The following is a 23,466-nucleotide window of genomic DNA, read 5'->3' as shown; positions in this document are numbered from 1 at the left end:
GGCATTAGTTGAAGTGCCTCCTTCCCATCTCATACTTCCACACAAGTATGTTACCCTAGAAGGCTAACAATCAATGTCTGAAGGAGAGAAACTATGTAGAAGAGTGCCTATGGAGGAAGGTGTTTGCTTTGTTTTGCTTTGCTTTGCTTTTCACCTTCCTCTTAGATCAGGTAAGAGCTTCCAAGAGGAGTGGAAGAAGAGAACCTAAGGAGTCAACATGACAGAATGTCACCCTGGTATGGGAAGACTTGAGTCTTGTTCTCCTTTAGGTCAAGTGGGTGATGATGGAGCAAGGAAGGTAGAGAGAAAAGTAGTAGACCGCTACATAAGAGTGCTGATCCAAGACGAAAAAAGAATGGCCCACTGCACATCTGGAACTCCTAGAAGCAGTTGCCTCGCATGTGATCCTAGTGCCAGAGTGCAATGGAGCTGGAGAATAGAGATGGCAGCATGAGATGCAGGTCACAGTTGGGTAACCTGAGGCAACCCCAGAACTTTCTACATCCTCATGATTTAAAATCCAATTCAGACAGAAGGGAGCAAGATGGAACCCTGAACTTAACTGAGTTTAAACCTCAAATGCTTGAGAGAAACTTCAGAAATAACTAAAATCCCCTGAATGTAAATAAATCACATTTTCAAGTTTATAGATTGTAAAAATCACACACTACACATGTATGGTTTCTGTACTTCTCAGCTAATCTTTTGTATTGTCTTGCTGAAGTCTCAAATTAAAAAATAAATGTGACCCAGCAACAAGAATCTTCAGGTATTTTTCAAAGCACGGCACAAGTAGAACAGAATAATATTTTTAGGAAACGTCTTGGTCCCTAGAGAAGGTGGAAGAGAGAATCAATGCCCTGCTTAAAAGACAGGCTGACTGAGTAGTCCCTGGCAGATTAAACTTTGAAGAGCAAATTGTCAGGCTTATATAGCCAGCTGTCCTATTTAAAGCTTTAACAAATAATTTGCTGAACGACATACTAGGCTGTATAAGGCAGCATACCAGGAACAGGACACAAAGAGGGATAAGAATGTTGCTCCACTCCAAGGTACACACACGAACCTCTCCTATTTGAATTACAGTATAAAGCGCCTAAAACACCTACAGAGATAATATTCCTTGTCTTACATGGATTCTAATGAAAACAAAGAGGTCAAAACCTTGAACTTGATAGACTTGAACCAATTTGAAATAGAAAGTAGAGATAATTTTATCTCAATAGCTCTAATAATAAGGCTGAGGCATTCAGCACCAGCTGCAAGCTATTTTGCCGCTAATAACAATCATAAATACAAAGAATAGCAATACCTATAGAATAGTAGAGTTGACTGATGCCAGGCACCTAGACAAAATGCAATGTCGGATCTCTTTTAATCTTCCTGTAAACATGTTCCACCTTTGTTTATACCATTTCAGTTTAAATACAAAATTTTCAAATCACTTATTTAAATTTGGCTTTTTCTTGGCTCTAGTAGTGGATTAAATATAATGTATAGAGGAATCATAGAGTGTACCCTTTATGCCCAAATTAGTTGGACTAAAAATGTCTTTGTAACAGATAAAAGACACTCCTAGTATGTTGAAGAAAATCACAAACATGTACACAAGACCAAATATAATAATTATCTTTCACTTTTTTGAGTTAAAGGAAAGCACAATAGCAAATAAAACAAAAACAGATAATCACCCTAGAATTGCTTCCAAATAATTCCTCTATCAATGCATTATTTCACAACATTAATCAACTATGAAAATCCTTGAAAGGCAGACTAGATCCCCAACATTGAAGCAAAATGAAAATCCTAGAATCGCAAACCCTATTTTTTTGATTGGACCAAAAACAAAAATTGCAAAAAAAGATTGACATGCCTAATTGCTCCCGTGAAAGGAACAATAGCAAGTAGTTTTAGAGAAATGCTTACAAATCCATTTGTGCCTGTCAATAATATCCACCTTTTCAAGCTGCTAATCCATTAGTGACTAATGGCTGACTTGGTATTAAGCTGGACAATAGAAACAGCCCATTCATTGCAGGGAAAAGTAAAGAACTAAATTTTTGTTGTTGTTGCTATTATTGTTTTGCTTTTTTTAGGATAAAAAGTAGCAGTAAATGGATTTGGGATTGACAAAAAGAGCTGAGGGAGGTAATTTCAACAATTTGCAAGAAAATGTAAACACAGATAATCTTCCCCATAAAAATTAAGTTGACTCTAACTTTCATGATCACCGTTACGTTACACATGCGATACTATTAAAGAGGGATAATAAATATCAAAGGTGAGTAAAGAGTTTTAGTATCCTTACCATGAAGAGATAGATTTTTCTTAGCATCATTTATGTAAAACGTTGTTCTGTTGTGCCAGCAAAAGCAATACAATATTTAAAATCAAATTACACATCAAAGAATTTTAGACAACCACAAGAGAGCAATTAACAGTAGAGGTGTGAAGGAAATTTTGTTCTTTTAAATGAAAGAGTGGCGAAAGAATAAAACCTTGGTGTCATTTCCAATTAATAGTGACTTCCAAGATTGATTCTTGGATGGTAGTGCTGCTTTAAAAGAAAAAATGTGCGTCTTTTGAGCTGAGCCCACTCTGACTCAGCACATTGTTAGAGAATAACAATAGTGCCATCTACTGTCAAATTATGGTATCACTTATTTCAAACTGACAAATAGGGGGTTCCATCCAATACTGTAAAAGAAATCTTAAAATTATATGTTAAGTAATATTTATCTAAAATATTCAAGAAAATGAAGAGACTCTTTCCACATAGGCAAGAATTTCGTTCTGTACTTTCTTCCACTAGTTATTCTGCATGCTGTTATATATTACTTAAAGCACTGTTTTACAAGCGTTATAAAAAATAAATTGAAAATGTACCTTACATGGCAGCAGTAAAGATTTCATGGATAATTTTGAATTAATTGTCCCTTATTTCTAAGTTTATTTTTTCATTAGTTTCCAGGCTGTTTCCTAAATCTAATTAGCAATGTAATTTTCCTTGTTAAATTTGGAGAATTTGTTTTGGGAGACAACTGCACAAAGCAAGATAGTAAAAGAAACATATAGATGTGTTTATAACATTATGGTATTGCTGCTAAGCACTGTCAATAATGAGTTTTAAATGGTAATTGTGAATCCCTAATGTACTTTATATATTAACTATCCTATAGAAGAAAGTTTGAAGTCACAGAATAAATAGACCCCATACATGTAATTCTAATTAAAAGGCATACAGATTAATTGCATTTGCTATGTAAGTCACGAAGACCTTATAGACCTAGACAATGGCAAAAATTAAACAGGCATAGAAGAAAGTAATAGGCTTTAAGTCAAAGAATATTTTTTAAAAAATATACAATATGACCAGAAGCAGTATACATGTTTGCTAAAGCTATTGATAACATCATTTTTACAGTTGGGCAATTGATAAGGAAATTGGTTGGTTGCAATAGTTAAGCTTGGTTTTAAATTTAGAATCAGGAATACTCTACCATAGTTTTTAAAATGCAGGATATTTTTATGGACACCAAGTTACCAAGTGATTGTGCTGAGATTAGACGAGACTAGGCACACTCAGGGTGGCATGGCCACAGGCAATGTGAGTATTAGACCCCCGAAGTGGGCTCCAAACAACTTGCTTCTCATTTTTCATCTAGGAAAGTAACCAACAGCCCCAGTGACTGGAACCCCAGTCTCAGTCTTTCCCCAGAATCTCTGTAGCTGATAATAACTCTCATTATTTCACGTATCAAATGCTTTCTATGTATCGTGCTAAACAACCCTCTGTATGGCTTAGACTCATATCCTATAAATTAGACCTTCATATCTCCATTTTGTAGACTAGGAAATGGAAACATAGAGAAGTTAAGTAATTTACCTGTGATATTCCCTTAAAAGTATGCTTGATACATGACTCAAGTACTTAAGTTAAATGAATATGGCCACAAAAGTTATAAACACACAGCTATGCTCCTTACTTTTTCTAGTTTGTTTTGTCTGTAAGGAGCCAGTAGGAACACCATAAGAAGCCATTATTATGAAAGATAAGACATTTTCTTACTGTGGTGCAGCAGATCTCGAGGTGAATGGGAGGGGCAGGCTGTAACTACATAGGGGTGTTGCTGACATGGAGTAGAATGTCCCATTTTTGCTCTCTAAAGATACGTTTTACTTGGATGCTCTAGGAATTATAAAACCTCTCCAACCATTTCAGACAGCTTTACCTTTCTCTAGGGATCCCTAAAGTTCATTTTCTTCCTTTATTTTACTCTGACTTCTTTAACCCCAAGCCAAACCACTACTCAGGAATGCTGGATTTGTGAAGACTAAAATTCAATTTCTTTGGGTTCCCTCAAGACTCTCCCCTAGTCCACCAGACACGGAAGTCAACTTAAATTAGTGTGCTCGGTTAACTTTATTTCTTTCTCAAATTTTTCTGTTTACATTTTTGCTCCTTCAAATTATCTTCTGTGGTTGCATATATATCTGTCCTGAATGACAATAGAAACTAAAATGCAATCCTATTTTTTGTTTCCTATCTAGTCAGTTTTTTTTCCTACTACAAAGTGAAGTCTAGCTTATTTCTTGGTGCATTCACTGACTGTGAGCATCAGCACAGCAATTAACTTGTTTGAAATACACCTCATTTCAAAAAAAATCAAATGCGGACAGCAGACAGCGCAAACATGGATCGTAACTGGCTCCTGTTAAGTTAATAACCTGTACCCTCGATCAACGCTAAGGTCAGACTGTCAGCTTCAGAAAACAATGAAAGAAAGATCTGCCTCAAAACTGGGCAACAATGAAATAGCCAGAGGGGAATCTTTCAGATGACAGGGCAGAAGAAAATTCTGTGGTTTATAGGAGAAAGATCCTGTGATATGTTTTGAAAGTGGAAGTAAACTGTTTTCAGAGTTGTGTTGTTGTTGTTGTTGTTTTGGGGACAAAGTCTTGCTCTGTCGCCCAGGCCGGAGTGCAGTGGCGCCATCTCAGTTCACTGCAATCTCCGCCTCCTGAGTTCAAGCGATTCTCCTGCCTCAGCCTCCCAAGTAGCTGGGACTACAGGCGCCTGCCACCATGCCTGTCTAATTTTTTGTATTTTTAGTAGAGACAGGGTTTCACCGTGTTAGCCAGGATGGTCTCAATCTCCTGACCTCGTGATCTGCCTGCCTCGGCCTCCCAAAGTGCTGGGATTACAGGCGTGAGCCACCGTGCCCGGCCAGAGTTATGGTTTTGATAGATGATAAAGTGGAAAAGAGGAATGTCAGGGTGTGAGCACAGATAAGAAAATAACCCCATGGTGTTTGTGGCAGAGCACAGCATGGCCTGGGAAAGGTGAAGAGGCCACATTGGGAGACAAGCAGTAACAAGCTGGTTAGGTATCGGGGCCATGCACACACTGTGGAAGTCACGTTAGTTCAACAAGATTGGGTAATCAAGGTACAGGTCAGGTATGGGAGTGGACTGGGAAGTGTCTGCATCCAAGTGAGTGATTCAAGTCAAAAAGTTTAGCAAGTATCAGAATCCACAGGCCCCAGTGAAACCAGATGACAAACAGGTTAGTGAAGTCAGAACATAGATCAGAAGGCTCAACAGTAAGGGAAAAGGCAGGGCGTCAAGGGTTCATATAACCTACATGATTCAGAAATGCTGGTGGCAGGCAAGACCAGGCAGCAGGAATCCTGAGCCCAAGTTGAGTCTAAACAGCAGAGTGATCAACATTTATGCAACTAACTCTGCAGTAGTCTATCCAGAGCAAGAAAATTCTGAGTGGAAAAAAAAATATTAACTATATTCAGCCTCATCTCTGACGACTTTAAGCCATTTTAACTTCCTGATGTATAAATCATGAGTGAATCCAGCCCAGGTTCCCATACATCAAAATGCATATAAATTTGTACATGATAATAAATGGACAGGTGTGGAGTGGAGATAAATGTTACCCTAAAAGGAGTACATTCTGGAGGGCTTTGAAATCTCAGAGAGATCTTTGAAGGTCTTCAACAGGAAAGCAGGCTGGGCGTGGTTGCTCACGCCTGTAATCCTACCACTTTGGGAGGCCGAGGCTGGTGGATCACCTGAGGTCAGGAGTTCAAGACCAGCCTAGCCAATATAGTGAAACCCCATCTCTACTAAAAATACAAAAATTAGCCGGGCATGGTGGCGGGCGCTTGTAGTCCCAGCTACTTGGGATGCTGAGGCAGGAGAATCACTTGAACCCAGGAGGCAGAGCTTGCAGCAAACCAAGATCATGCCACTACACACCAGCCTGGGCAACAGAGTGAGATTCTGTCTCAAAAACAAAAAAAAAAGAAAGAAAAAAAGCAGTGGATGAGGAATTCAGTCTGACACCAGCAGGCTGAGCCACTGGAGAAAAAGAGTGCTAGGAAATTGTTCCTGAGTAAGAAAAAAAATAGGTTTTTGGAATACTAAAAAACAGTTTCCTGGTTTAGTTTGTAGGCTTCTCTCTGCTTCCTTCATAGTTGTCTTTCACAATAAAGTCAAAAATATCGCTTAAGTATTAATATTGGAAGACAGAATTCATGCTTGGCATATAAGCTCATCGTGCCACATGGGAATTCTATTGTTCAACAGGAGGGATACTTTGACTCTTGCCACGTGGGAACATGTTTAATCCTGAGGCATAACAAGACTACACCAGGGACAGGGTGCAGGGGAGAGGGAATGATAACTCTCCTAATCTGCACTATCGTAACATTTTTAAATTCACTAAATTGCATGTCCCTTGAGAATAAGGGACATTTCTTCTTTATTCATGAAGTCCCAACACTTTCTGCCTCAAAATAAAAGATACTCATAATGTTTATTGGATTAAATACTATAGATGACTTCCATATTTGTATTTTAGAATACTCTTTCATTACAAAGAAATGGAAGTTTTGGAGAATAATTATTTAAAATCCAAACTAAGTAAAATATGTATCTCCTCAAGTTCTGAAAGCTACCACAATTTCATTTTAATATTTGTCAACCTTGAGCACATTCTAAACTTGAGTTTTATAAATAAGGAAACAAATGAAGAATTAAATCTGTTCGGACTCATTCACAGTAATAAGAACAATAAATGTTATTTTTGTTCTGATAAAACTTTTTATAGAAAATAAACTATGCATCAGACATAGTTTTAAAATTAGACATTGGAAACATTTTAATCTTTCCATTTAACTAATCTGCACTGTAAAAATAACCAATTGGAAAACTCAAGTGACCTCTCTAGAGAAAAATATTTTCAAAGGAAGAGAACTCCTTACTGTGTTGTGGGCATGCAGAAATTGCTTAGATGGCATAGAAAGCAGTTTCTATTACTATCACTATAAATCATAGCATTTATTTCTTTTTAAAAAATTGGCTGATAGCAAATGATTTCAGTATATATGTATATATAATTGCCAATTTGACGTTAATTCTGAATTACACCATTTACAACCATGGATCACTTGCACCGCCTAGTGGTCATGTGTAAGTATTTCTTACTCAAGGTGTTGGCATACCTAAGATAATATTTTAAAGGTTTGAAGTACTTTGTTTTGAATATATTATTTTAAACCAAATTCAAATAAAATATTCATTCCTATGTAAATATGGAGTATAAGATAGACACCCAAGTATATAAGGACATGTCTATATTGTACAATATACATATGTAAATAGATCTCAAAAAATTATGTGGTTCATATAAATGTCCATAAAATTTGTATAAGCCTGAAGCACATCCCTCAAGACTATCTCTTCTCTTTTCTATCACATGAAAAATTAAACAGAGGCTTTTCAGCTCTCAACAGCCATGATTTTAAGTGTGTTCTCAACCCTGACTCCATATTAGAACTGCAAGGGATATTAATAATAATAATACAATGTCTAGGCGTCAGCAAAGAGCATTAAATCAGAATTCTTGAGTATAGGTATGGGAATTATAGTTTTATAGTTTTTATAGGTGACTCAAGATACACCCAATGTTTCACACCTCTTATCTAAAGGGTGCACATAAAGATTCTTCAGTTGAAAGAGAACATACAAAATGAAAAGATGAGTCCACGTTACCTGAAAGTGTGAGGATGGTGATGTGTTGAATCACTCAGCTCTGCCTGGTTCTGCACAGGGCCTATTATTGTAGAATTACAAGAAGAAGGACACTTGTTTCCTCTCCTAGAGATTTCAAAACTTTTTTTTTTTTTGAGACGTTATTGGCATACCTGAGGTAATATTTTAAAGGTTTGAAGTACTTTGTTGCCCAGTCTGGAGTGTAGTGGCGTGATCTCGGCTCACTGCAAGCTCCGCCTCCCAGGTTCACGCCATTCTCCTACCTCAGCCTCCGGAGTAGCTGGGACTGCAGGTGCCCGCCACCACGCCCAGCTAATTTTTTTAAATTTTTTTAGTGGAGACGGGGTTTCACCATGTTAACCAGGATGGTCTCGATCTCCTAACCTCGTGATCCACCCGCCTCGGCCTACCAAAGTGCTAGGATTACAGGCGTGAGCCACTGCGCCTGGCCGAGATTTCAAAACTATTATACAAATGCACCAGATTCACTTATTATTTGATAAAATACATTATTGTGCAGTATACTGCCATTGTCCAAAATATATTTTGGAACTCACATTTGTGAACTGCTTTCTATGCTGGAATAAATAGAGATTATATAGAAAAAGATGTGGAAGGATTATTTTTTCATGGAAAAATCACTACCAGATTTGCACAAGATCTGTTACCATATTTTAATCCATCCCTAGGCGTATGGACAGGTGTTTGTCTTTAAGATACTCAGGTAATTAGTCTATAGTTTGAAACATTGAAAAAAATCAGCATTAAAATCTTGGATGTTTAAAGGTGTTATATGAACTTTTGGGCCATGTGGGAAAGCCAAGCTTTTTAAATGAAAAAGCTAGTTTTACTACCGGTAGACACCTAAAAACATTCTGCAGTTCATATTAATAAGACTGAATGTAATTGAATGTCAGCAGATATGGTGATTTGTAAAGTATTTCATACCCTGTGTATAATAAAATCCCTGGCACTGAGTCCTAATATTTGATGAAACATGATAGTGGCTTTATTTCCAATAGAAAACTTGATCTAGAACCTTCTATCATTTTTATAGTGAAGTACTTTACCTGTTTCTATCTGTACTCAAGTTTTCATCTTAAATTAAAGAAAAAAATTACACAATATGGATTTTAGCCAATTTCCTTTTTGAGCTATTTCATACATCTTCAAGACAATAAAATAAATATTTTAACAAATATATCAGAATTACATATGTCTAAATGAGTGTAAACTTTTTGAAAACAGACGCTTGAGGAAATTGACATTTACTTCACTGATACTGACTGCCCTTGTCCAAAATATATTTTGGAACTCACATTTGTGAACTGCTTTCTATGCTGGTAGTACATTTTCGAATATCTGTTTTATGAGAAAACTTTGTTTTTGATGGTGGATTTGAATTTTTTAAACAGCATTAAATGACATTTGCAGCCAAGACTAATGGGTAATTGTGTTAAGGTGGATGATGAGTAAAACAAAACAAAATAGAATAAGATGTGTGGGACTATAAAGTAAGCACGAGGGGGGTGACGGATGTCACACTAAAGACTATTTTGAAACTCTCCTTAAACCACCAATGAGACATTTCCCAAATAATATCAGTGATATCAGCACTTTGGGGATATGCATAAAGTCTCACAAAACACCTGCTTTAAGGGTAGTAGATGTGCTGTCTTGGTATAGGTTTCTTTTATCAGGGTAATGTTTACTGAACTATTTATTAAATGTTCATTAAGTTGAAATATTTATTGAATTGGAAAACAATTGTAATTAAAATGTTTTATATACACTCACAAAATTGTATATGTATCATGAACATAGAGCTTGATTAATTAACACACAAACTGAACACACTCGTGTAACCAGATCAAGAAAAAGAACATTGTCAGGTTTGTAGAGTATTTAAAACAAGCTCAGTGCTTTGTATTCACACATTTATTTAAAATAATGTTGTAAAAGAACAGCATCATCCAGCCACAAAACCTAGGAAGAAATGTAATTTCAACTCAGAGAGCAAGCTCATAGTTCATTTTAATCTATTAAAAATTAAAATGTTTTAATATGATAAAACACATAATGGGGTGCTTTTAACTAAACATGCTTTATAAATACCTTGATAATTTTATAAGAAGAAAATTGAGAGAAGTAAAACAAATTTTGATAAGATTTCTAATATTTATTCATCATTTTAAAATGTAAAATTTGAACATTAAATAAAAATTTCCTAGTAATTTTGATAACTTTAAATGTATATTTCTATTCATGTTGATGTTAAAAAAAAAAAAAGGTTCCCCAAACTTTACTCTCAAATCTGAGTGTGCATTCTACCAGCCTGGAGGCTATTGTCAAAATGCAGATCTTGGTTTGATCTTTCTAGGTTGGGGCCCAGGAGTCTGCGTTTCTGACAAGTTCCCATCTGGTGCTGATGTTGCTAGTTCTTGTGCCACACTTTCACTAGCAAGGGTGTAGACTTCAACTTGGATATATTTAATAGATATCATCACGTAATATTTTGTCATCTTTCTAGCTCTTTCCCAGTCTCTGGACGTGCCATTTATTTTTGACCTTTTCTTTTCTTCCCTGTTTTTGGTTTGTAAAAAAAAGCAAAAAACTCCTATTACTGTGAATTATCTGACTTCATATTCTCAGTGGCGGAAATTCCCTCAAAAACCTCTCCCTTCCCCTTGCCTTGGCACGTTCTCCTCCCACTCCCCACACCTGCAGCTTCCTGTAAGCACTTTGATTTTCAGAGGTTAGTTTCTACCTCCGTCTAAGGTTCACCTTAATTCTTCAGTGTGGTTCTGTGTAGTAAAATGAAACTGTAATATCAATGTCCTGGACCCATGAAGGCCAGAAAGCTCAATGATTCAACAGTTTAAAAAATCAATTCTGCTTAAAAACAAACAAAACCCAGAGATATCTAAGGCAGCTGGGCTGTAATACTACAGTTCATCAGCTGGTACCACTATCTGATAAATTTTGTACAATCCTGAAATATTACTTGTTTTTATGTTTTGATTAATGCAAAAAATTAGTTCCTTTATATCAATTCTGCAAGACTGAAGTGCAATAATTTCAAGAATGAAAACAACAGTTGGCGATTTCCAGTATGAAAAAAGGGTCTATGATGCTAACTTTACAGGTTATAAGACAAAAACAGAACATAAAATTATAAATTTAATTATGACTGGATAAAGCATAAATAACTTTAGATAATGGTTGATTTTCAAATAATATAAGAATTTATCCCATATAGACTTTTAATTCAAAGACTTTGTAAATAAAGGCAATAAAAGATCAATAAAGTTTAAACCAAGACACAAAATCTCCAGAATTCTTTAATGTCAACTTTGTATAATGAAAGAAAGAAAAAGAAAAACCTATCAGTAAGATGAATATATGAAATTATGTCTTATTCAGCAATTTGCTGGTAATGGAATTTTCTGACCTGAAAATCACATAATTATTAACAATCTATAATGAATCCATCTGTATTCAACTCATTGAGATGTATAAATAATAATCAGAAAAATCAGTCAATTCTGAGACTTTCCAAGACAAATGTATATATATTTTACAAGATAGGTCTATGAATTACTTCAATTTATCTGTTCCATAATCTGATCTAAATTTTTGATTCTCTTTGCAGTTATGAAACAGTAGTGACAAATGAACATATCAAAAACAATTAAATATATCTATCAGCATTTCTGATTCATTCAGATCATGTTCTAATGAGCCCTGGTGTGAGAATTGAAAACTTGGAATCTAATTTTGTCCCCAGCACTAATTAGCTTGTGATCTTGAACAGGTCAACTAAATTCTCTGACTTCTAGTATCTGATATTGGAACAGATCTTTGGTGCTAGATAGAAAGATTGTAAGAATCCCAGGAGTAAGCTCAGAATCAAGTCTCATTCTGACCTTAAACCCAGCTTCTAAAACTTAGCTTCTTGACACTTAAGACCAGATATTTTGTCCCCACTCCTGGTCGAGGATTCTGGTCTCTGGCTTGCTGCCCATACTTCTGCTTTGGTTCTCATCCAGGATTGTAGTTGCTCTAGGACTAAGATGCAGACTTATTCTTCTAATACTTGCTTAATACTTCAGATTTTCTTCTAAGCCCCAATGTCCATAGCTACCTTCTTCCCTTTGACTCTTACACCGCATAGATTTCTGGCTAATGTTTCTTGCCAAAACCCTCTTGATCCTGAGATTTGCCTATCTACCTGGTCTCCACTTGCTGCTGAATCTCTCCTCATCATACAGCCAGTGTTTTGTAGGGTCTCCACGTCCCACCCTAGCCTTCGCAAACCATGCAGTTGTTGAAATAACATTGACTTCAAATATCAGGGTCTACGCATGGGATGATGGTCTGCGGGTATAAAACTGAAAATGTTGTTGCAACAAGGCAAACAGGTCAGATGGGGGGAAAAGTGATGAAGTGTTGCATCACTTCAATAGAATGTTTTCTTGACCAAATATAATTGTCATGAAAATTAGCAGATTCAGAGAACAAATATAGCTTAGACAACTGCTTGCTAATATCAGTTCTAAAAGCATGGTAAAAGTTTATTTCCCATAGGTCATTCAATGACATGTGCTTCTAAGTTAAGTGCCAGTATCTGTAACCAATATCTGTTCTAGGAGCTCTCATTTAAACAAGTGAAAATACATCAAAAGAACTGAAACAAATCAGCAGTCACCATTCAGGATTTATTTGTATTAATCTACTTACTCAAAACACTTTTTTTCTTGATCTCTACTGTTTACTGCACCTATATCTTAAAAAACCATAAGCCATATGCAACAAATACAATAGATAGGAATGTGTATAGCAAGCCAATATTAAAACATCAGGATTGCTTCACATCTGATACCTCTTATTGCAGCAAACCCTGCATCTTCAGTCACTTGCCAGTCATTTCTGATTGATTATTTTTAAAGTATGTATCTGATTTTATAATCGTTTGTATATTTTTAACAATAGATTCTTAGAAATATAAACTTGTCTGTGTCTAAAAATATGGGTTCCTGGGTCTACAGAGTTAGAATATCCAAGCATGGATGAGAATTTGCATTAACAAACTAACCAAGTCATTCTGTTCTTATCTTTCACAGAGGTCACTGTAGAACAACTGTTGTTTTCATTTAGCCCCTCTGCCTAAAATGTTAGGAAAGCAAAACACTGGTGAACAGTGTTTGAGAAAAATGTAGACTAAATTTAAATACCTGTAAGCAGAGTATACCAACCTCTCATCTCAATTCCCACACCAACTTAGCAACTGCAGAGGTTACTTACATGCCTGGCTGCAGAGGCACTGGAATTTGCTACTGTTGACCTCAGTTACTGGGGGAAAATTATCATTACCTGTTGTAGAAAGATGCTAAGCAAATAAGGCAGACAAGGTACTGTGCTGACTTATATTATTTAATTAAAGTAAGCTTTCTTTTCTTTATGTTCTGGAGATCTCCATAAGTTGGAAAGGCCACTGGTCAATGTTGTTTAAAAATAAGGATCATCTTTCAATTAAAATGTTTTCAATTATAGATAGACTGAGCTACATTGGCACAATGGTTTTAAGATAAAAGTAATACAGTTTTAAACACTAATCCATGAGATCTGAAAATAGATAAAATCACTCTCAAATGCTAGGCACTATTTTAGTATGTCAAACTTAAGTATGTTTATTGAGTTTTGAATATTCAATAAACTTTTTTTAATATCTACTGTTATTAGAGATTCAATAACCAAATAGTGTGGCAAAACAAATTCAAATGAAAAATGCATGCTATTTTTAATTTCTCTTGGGTTGTTGGGAGCGTATATAAATATATAATATATGTGTGTGTACATGTGTGTATAAATAGATGTTTCACTTTTAAATGACTATTGATTTTCACCTAACAAATATTTCTCCAATTATATATTTTCTACGATGTCTTGATGCTTATCTGTATATTCTATGCAATATGTATAAATAGGAGCTTTATAAAAAAATGATATTTTAAAGTATAAATGTCCAAAAAGAATAGCCTGTGAGTACTAAACAATGCTCTCTCAAAGGAGAGTTTTTTTGTCTGTTTGTTTGTTTGTTTGTTTGTTTGTTTTTTGAAACGTAGCTTTGCTCTTGTTGCCCAGGCTGGAGTGCAGTGGTGCGATCTCAGCTCGCTGCAACCTCCGCCTCCCAGGTTCAAGAGATTCTCCTGCCTCAGCCTCCTGAGTAGCTGGGATTACAGGCATGAGCCACCATGCCTGGCTAATTTTTGTATTTTTAGTAGAGACGGGGTTTCACTATGTTGGTCAGGCTGGTCTCGAACTTCTGACCTAGCGATCCACCCACCTCAGCGTCCCAAAGTCCTGGGGTGACAGGCGTGAGCCACCGCGCCCAGCCCCAAAGGAGAGTTTTACCCTTGAACATTCACTTATTTTGCAGGCTTAGTATTTTTTTTAAGTTAAATTAAAGTTAACCGAATGTTATTACATAAAGTCATATAAAAATAGAGCCAACAACTAACCAATAGTTTTTAATTGTCTTTTTTATTCTATTTTAAAATATGTAATTATTCTTAAATCAAAACTAAAATCCTGGCAACTAATATTGTTCTGTTATAAAAATAAGCTTTCATACTTGTTCCTCATTTCAAAATATGTAGAGTAAGAAATCCACCTCGGTTTTGTACCTCTGTGAGAACTTGGTGTTTACATCTGTTTCTTTCATTTATTGACAACATGCATACTAGGAACAAACTGCCTTTCTTCTTTATGTGGATAGTTCATTCTAATCTGTGTAATAAATATGACCATTTTGTCTCATTTCATCATATTCTGAAACAATCTCCATTTTTCTAGTGTGAGTTATTTCTGGCTGTCCTTGTGTCAATAAGGCACATGATGGCTTGGTTTTAGAAAAACTAAGCTTTCCAGTTTGGTAACTATAGAAAAGTTTAAAATGGAGTTATCTCAGGAGAAGGAATTACTTGTGTATTTTTGCAGCTTATGAACCTTAAGTGTGAATGAATTTGATATTCTGCCTTTAATATTACGGCACTTACTCTTGAATTCTCAACATGGCTTTGGCAACACCCCAAGTCCCAGTGCAAAGGGTATTACACGTTTATCTGCTCCGATTTTAGGTTGAGCAACAAGACTGCTTTTGTTCAAAGAATAACTAACAGATGAGTAATGAAGTCACTTACCCAAAACCAAATTCCATTGTCAATAAGAGGAGATTTGGATTGTACAGTTTCATCTGACAACTATGTTGGAATTCAACTTTTTTAGCAGAAGTCAGAAAGCAACTGTTCTTTCAACCAAACTATTTTTTCTCAAGAATACACCAGCAATCTCTGAAGCATTTTCATTTGACCACTTTTTTTAGAAGGGGCTCGTAAGCTTGTGTTATACTAAAGCTTAGCTCCTCAAGCAAACTGGTGTTTTCCCTTTTTGTTATCAGTAGAGGACTTTCATTGTTGCTTTTTTTCTTCAGTAGAGTTTTTGAAATCTGCAGGGGCTTTTCTGTTTTTCTTTTGTTTTGCTCTTTTTGCTTTTTTTTAGAGAAAGTTTTTAAATGTTCATTTAGTAATGGAGTCAAAGTGGAATCAGGAAGGCAATTCTTAAAAAAAAAAAAAAAATTGTCCAAAATTAAAATTCCTGACCTTAATGGAAAATAAAAAATTTTACCATTAAATCATGAGACAAATGCAGTTAGGATATATCAGCTATCAAAGTGCAGAAATCAAGTCTCCATGAGAAATAAACCTTTGCTGCTGGGTATGTAATAATAAATTTATTTATATTATATCTTTATTTCTCATGAAAATGCCTACTGCTTAGATAGGGGTACATTGATACTAATTTCTGTGTAGCACGCTTGGTGGGTTCCTCCCAATTCGGCAGACATAGCACTTATCCTCAATATAGGAATAAATTTTAAGATAAAATAGATTAAAGTATTTTCAATTTTTCTTCTCTCATGGAGACATCTACAATGCTGCACATGTAGGGCAGCTGGTTAGGAATACATGTTTACTAGACTTATATTTGTACAATTCTCAACTTCAGTTGTTACAGTAAATTAACAACTGCCCCAGCCAAAAAACTATTTTCTCTTTGTTATGATTTTTCTGTACTTTTTAAACAGATTTCTCTGCCTAATTTTATACACATTTTCTGTTGCCTTCCCAGTCATTTTTTTCTTTTTTTCCCAGAAAAGATTCTTTCTAATAAATTTTGACTTTCACATAATTATGCGGATTTGGGGTCTCATGTTTCTACAAGGTACCTTTCTCGTGAACTCCAGCATCCACGACAGCCTGCTGTCTTCTCTCCACGGTATTCTGAACAAGCCACCAGCCTTGGTCTCTGATAAACAAAACTGAGGCTTAAACTGCCTTTTATTTCACTTGTGCTCTTTTTAGCCTAATTCCTTATAGTCCATATTCTAATATTATTTCTCAATTTTAAACCTTTTCCTATAATCCAGAGTCAAAGTATTATTTCCAGTTTCTAACTATAAAGTAACTCTAATTGCTTTTTTGCATATGCAGTAATTAGGAAGTGTTTAGAACATGGTGTTTTAGCATATGTGATGAAAATTTAAAAACAATCTTGACTTAAATCTAGAATGTTTTTCAAGACAAGCATAACAGAATAGTCACTAATAAATTTATGATAAGGGTCAGAAATGGTAGATCAATGTATGAGTAAGAACATATGCCTTTCCTTTTTTCCTATAACCACGGCACAGTTAATCTAATAGTTTTTCAGTGTTCTTTGAACCCTCAGGTAATGACTATAGCTAAAGACAGAACATTAGGTCATCCAATTATCTGGTTTATTTTTATATATTCTACATGTTTATATTTTCAGATTCTTTCACTATGATGGCAGAAAATCAAGACTTGGAGGAGACTGTTATATAAAGTTTCTCTAACATTCATTACATTTATCTAAGGACTCTATCAGATACTTTCAGTGTGGTCTCTCCTAAGTTCATTGAAATTCAAAATAATTAATTGAAATAAAGCCCTGTATTTGTGCATGCGTTCTGAGCAATTAAGTGGAGTGAAACACATGTATTGCTAATCTTGCATGCTGTGATTAAGATAGAAATGAAGACGTCCATCAAACGAGATTACTTCTTCATCAACAAGGCTCAGAAATATTTCTACAGCTGTTTAGATCGTTTTAATTGTATCAGAGCCTCTCACATCATGGTTTAAGTGAGGCACTATTTCCCCCCATTAAAAAAGAGAATATGAAGATATGAGAGTATACTAATCCGCATGTGAAAGAAATCACAATGCATTTAAAGGTTTCTTTACCAATAAAATTAGATTAGCTAAAGAAACAAAAGGCATTTGTGTGTTTATGATCTATTTTCATACTTAACTGCACAAACAAGGAGCTGAGAGGACCAGCTGGGTCCCAGTTTTCATTATCAAATATTCCTGGATGATTCCCTCTGGCCACTCTAACTCCTTTATTTGAAAAAAGAACAGGGAATGGTACTACCTTCCCTATGTAAAAGTAAATCTAATTGATGACTCACACACAAAAAAACCATGATACTTGTTACCATTTCCTCAAGTTCCATTCCTCCTTCCAATAGAAACATAGTTTTTTTAAAGCAACTAATTATTCCAAAGAGAAAAGAACTCACTTATTCTACCAATTTTTTGGTTAGTTACTCAGAATTATCCCTAGTAATATAAACTTGGATTCTGAGTCCCTCAATGGGACTGAAGAATAAGACCAAATGTTGTCTCAGAATAATGAATGATTAGACTCAAAGTGATTTCTTAAAAGCCAAAGTTACCATTTCAGAAAATTCTTTCTCTTGTGGTTCAGCGAGCTATGAAGGAGGTGAACTGAACAGAATGAGAATAAATCAAGATTGGACTTTTCATAGGTATAGAGCCCTTTCTTTGGCTATCTCAAAATACTACAAGTAGTACCACTGTCATATCTCTCATGTAATTAATATACTGAGTTTCATCTTAAAAACCAAGTGCAAAACCATGAACTTGAGTGATTTGAGACAGAAATATATGTATTTGTATTCATAAATGCTTGAACCAGCAAAAATACTTTTCTATCTAATTATATTACTTTAGCAATTAGTTGTGAAAAGAAGTAGTTTTAATTAACATTTATTTTTTTCACTGTTGTACATTGTAGGATTTCAACTCATTTTAATAGATCTTCAAGTTGAACATAAAAGAAACTCTCAGACTTTAGGAACCTATAGGTCAGAGTGGTTCAACTGAAAAAGCAAGGAGAAACATGCAGACCCGTGGTGACAAATGGCTGAACCCTACACTTTACTGAAATTGGACAAGCAAATGTTTATGTCACTAAAAAAAAAAAAAGAAAAGAAAAAGAAAAAGAAAAAAGAAAAAACCTGGACAAAGTATTAAGTAGTGATATTGAAAATGACATGTTCTTATAAACAGAATTCAAATATTAAAAATAATATTTTTATGCTTTACAACTTCAATTACAATCACTAAACCAAATGGCAGTGTTAATAACAAATACACTGAAAAAATATATGTTAAGGTAGGAAAAACAAAACAACAGGAAATTGGAATGTCCTATAATAACTAAAAATGCTGTTGTTAAAATGCACTTATTGACATAGAAAAACGTTTACGTTATGCTAAATTTTTAAAGTAAATTATAACAGTGTTTATATTGTATAATGTAACATAATACATAAATAACATACTACATATAATAATATTTAAATAGGTAATATCATCTATTATTCTATAAACCACATATTCCAGAAGAATATATGATAAAATTTTGTGGTGAGGATGTATTTATGACTTTGAATCATTTCTGTCTCCTAATTTTCTTCAATAAACATATGTTACTTATGTAAAAACACTTTTCCATTTAATTCTAGAGCCCTTAGGTTCACTCTAGCAGTTAGTTAACAATATGTGACTCAGTCTCCTCTGTCTTTCCAATGAAATATTTTCCAATGAAATATTAATAGAAACAAAACAGTATAATTTCTCATCAGCAAAGAAAATAAAGAAGCTCCATCAGCTAACAGCAGGAATTACTTGAAGGAATTACTCCTAAGTACAGTATGAATGAAACCAATTGAGAAACTATGAGGATCAGCCAATCATAAGAAGATTTCTCCCTCCGCATTCATTACCCCCTGCCTCCAAACTCACCTACAACAGAGATGCAGAGCCTCAGACCAGAAAAACCTAAATACTATATTATTCACAAATTGCCTGCTAAGATTGTCAGAATCATCTCCTATTCTTGCATCAGGTCTTCTTATTTTGTAAGTATTTGGCAAGCTGTGCTCACAGTGACCCGACAAGGCCAGACACACAAGAGGAACAGCAGGGAAAAGTAGGAAAGAAACAGGAAGAATACCTGGAGAGTAAGAAGAGGGAATATCAACAATGAATTAAAGAGAAATCCAGGCCAGTCACAGCACTGTCCATGCTCCTTGGGGGCAGAAGAAAGAACGGAAGCTGTTTTCCCTTGGGAAGGGAAAGGAGCATAGAAATTTCCTCTCCTGCCCAGTACTCTTCATTGTTCTTAAAGCAAACCCAATGAGGCAGAAATAATTGTGTCTCTTTCACAGGGAGATCAGCAAAGCTCAGAAAGATAAATACTTGGCCCCAAATCACATAAAGGAGATCTTAAAATTCTGAAGCCTCATAATCAACCTTAGAACTCCAAATAATAAAGTCAGTGTTTTTAATTACAAATGCCAAAGATGAAATTAATCCAATGGCAGCATCCATAACCAATATAAATTGAAAGAATATGTGCTTTTACTCAGTCTGTTTTCAAACTAGCAATTTCTTTATTTAACTAGTGGTTCTGATGTCTTTTAAACTAGTAAAAGTAACAAAATTATCACGATTATTACTTTTTATAGTCTCAATCATTTTTGAAGGCTTATGATTTATAACAATGTTATGATTTATTAGTAAGAAAAAAGACAAGTAAATAAATAAAGCCAATAACTTTCTGGATGTGCCTCATCACCATGACCTACCATTGTTTTCATAATAAGTTGATGGTGGGATTTGATTTGTCTCTACCTTATAGTTTTTTAATGATTTAGGAAGACAAATAATACCTGTAACCACATAAACTTCTCATATCCTGTTTTGCATACAATGTGAACTTCAAAGTATTTTTAACAGAAATTTAATTAGTCCTGGGTAGATTAGAGATAATGGTTGTGGGATCCTTTTTATTTGCATGACTTTTAAATTCCTTCTGAAATTTCTACTATACATGGTAAGTCCACTTAAACTCCTTTTAATAGAAAAATCAGTGCTGTCAACCAAGGACAACATCCTTTCAATTCATACCAAATAGAGATTTAAGTACTGCTAAATCCACTGCCAGCTAAGGACAACCATAGATTAGGCAAGGTTGATTTGAATCACTTTCCACTAACTAATGGAGAGCATTTTTATTTAAACAGGATAATCTTTGGCTGATAATCTAATATGCAAACTTAGTGTGCAATTTATGCAATTATGTCATTATTAAAGTGTAGCATCCTATATCTTCTGCAGATTACTAAATATGCCCCCTCATCTAGCAATCAGAGACCTGTAAAAAAGATGAAATTCGTTTCTATAAGATAGGTAGAAAAGTCAGTTAGCCTATGTTTTTCATCAAATAGCCTTTGATTTGATGCTTAATATTAATTGTTTTTAACTGTGTGAATGTTATGTTATTTAGTGTGTCTAAACCACAAATGGCTCCTGGCAAGACCTCATACCATTAACAATGAGATTAGCAGAGGAAAATTCAAAAACACTCATGGGGATTGTTTGTACTGTTTTTTGTTGGGTATGTTTTTGCTCTGTGGGATAGAAGACAGTTTAAAACATCACTGCATGAAAAAAGAAGCGACTGACCGCAGGTTGCAAGTATGCTTCAGTGAAGCAGAAGTTTCTACAGCTCCGTCTCAGCAAAGGGGAGGTTTCTAACGGTCCCCTGCTGACTTCAAATGTGTTCACAGCCTGCACGCAGCAGCCACAGTGGAAACTTACCGGTGTGATAATAATCACTTAGAGTGAGACTGTGGTGCAGACCCTCTTCCCCCAACCAGAAATCCCCTGAGTAAAAGCTCTATCCCCTGGGGAGACACAGAGATGTAAAGACTTGAAAACAGGTGTACCTTTCCCTGACATTCAGAAAAATTGGGTATGAACAGCTTTTCACTCTTCATATCCTCAGAGTCCCAAAATTAGCCCAAGCACAGTGTTTCCTAATCTTTAGGCATCTAAGAAATGCCTTAAAACATTTGTTGGGACCATTTTTCACATGTAAAAAGGGACAATTTTTGTTAAAAGAAAAATAAGCCTCTGGTGAGAGAGACAGAGAGAGTGTGTGTGTTTGTGTGTGTGTGTATGCATATGCATGTGTGTTTTTCTATATAAATACAGTCCTGGAGTGACACACAGTATATGTCTCTGTAACATGAGGTACAGGATAGAAGAGCAAGGATAGTTATTCCTTTTATTTTTCATATTTCTGCATTGCTTGCCTTTGTTACAATTACTGTTTGGTAGGTTTATAATTATTTTTAAAACATGCTTTCACAGTTATTTTGAACCGTCTCCTCGGATGAAGGTGAACTATGTACATTTTCTAAAAAAGCGAACTTAACTTTTTGCAAAAGGTGTGGTATAAGTAAATACACATAACAAACTGTTGTGCAAGGATCAACATCTTATGATTCATTAAATTCATGAAGGTGATTTTTAATTTGATTCCACTTTTTTTTTATTATTTACAGATTACAGAGTGCTTTGCCCACTCCTGACCGTATGTTAGGCAACCCCATCCCCTCTCAAGAACATATCATTTTTGTTACATTATAATAACACTTATATTAAGATATTACAATGAGTTATTATATTTAAGGAGTAATATAATAAAAGCAAACCTAAAAATATCAAAGTTCAAGAAAATACTTCATAAAACACAAATATTTTTGCTACATTGAACTGAGATATCATGTACTGCTGTCAAACCATTTTCTAACAAGAACTCTAAATGCTAGCACTGGTGTATTAAAAATTCACTCAGCAGGTGGGCAAATGTTGTAAGGATCAAACAGAACAAGAGAACACAAAAGCAGTTCTAGTTTGTACATAGGTGGACATGGTGATGGGCCCTCATGAATCTAGATACTCTATTAATTATCTCCCACATTCTTATTTTTCTACTCTAGCCAAACTCACATAAGATTGGAAAACAGAATTTCTGGGGAATCAATAGCATGTTCTTTCTCCAGCTGTGCCTGCTAATACTAGAGAAAAGCTAACCTTACCTTTAGAATTAAAAGATCTATGAAAGCAAAAAGACAGCTTAATTAGGGACACATTTTAGAGTCACCTGGGGACCATTTTAAATGTATAGCTCCCAAGGCAGGCTAACTGAACAGAATTTGTGGGGACGAAGCCCTAACATGTATATACATATTAAATATATTTTATATTTAAACCTCCACAGATGATTAGAATGTCTGATTATCAAATATTTGTAGAGGAACCTACAATATTTATCCTATATAATACAATTATTATATAGGATAATAATTATCCTATTATCCTAGGATAATAAAAAGTAAAAGAATCTAGTGGTAAAATAATGTAAAAATCTTTGCTCATTTATCTAATTCCAAAGTTGAGAATTAAGATCATTAACCATTAATAAAATGCATTTAATAAGACAAATGAAACAATTAATTTAAGTCGTTACATAATGTTAATCTAACTCATGTCTGCCTTAGCAACGTGAAGTCAACATGGTGATGTAGGGTAGGTATTTTCTAAATTTCTTTTATCAGTGTTCAATAATTTTTAATTTTAAAAAAGTTAAACATCATTTAAACAATATGTTAAACATATTAAAAAACTCAAAAATTCACAAAAAAGTAAATTTCCATTAATAAACACGGTTTCCTGTTTATAAGCATAGCTTTTCTGTCACCAAAGCACTTTTTTAACTGAAACATATATGACCTAATAATATAAACCTTTCTTATATACACTGCTTACTTCAAGAGAACTCAGAGATCTATGGATGCTAAATCATCACTCCAAAATTTCTATAAGGAGTTAGTTTTATATCTATATATAAGAAATTGAGGTATACACATATTAATAAACTCACAGGAGCCTATAGCTAGACCAGAAATAGAATCCAGGTTACGTATTTTTAGACTAGTGCCTCTTTAATTTTCACACACAATATGATACCTACCCATATGCTTCAAAAGGACGCAGATTTTAACAAGGAGAATAGCAGGAAAGAGAGAATTTGAATAACCCTAGAAGTGAATAAAAATCTGCATGGTGTTGCCATAAGCATTATTGAAGT

Source organism: Gorilla gorilla, chromosome 11 (genome assembly GCF_029281585.2).
Source record: "Gorilla gorilla gorilla isolate KB3781 chromosome 11, NHGRI_mGorGor1-v2.1_pri, whole genome shotgun sequence".
In the NCBI taxonomy this organism is placed as follows: Eukaryota; Metazoa; Chordata; class Mammalia; order Primates; family Hominidae; genus Gorilla; species Gorilla gorilla.
The sequence above is the reverse complement of the archived record's forward strand: the minus strand, read 5'-3'. Positions refer to the sequence as shown.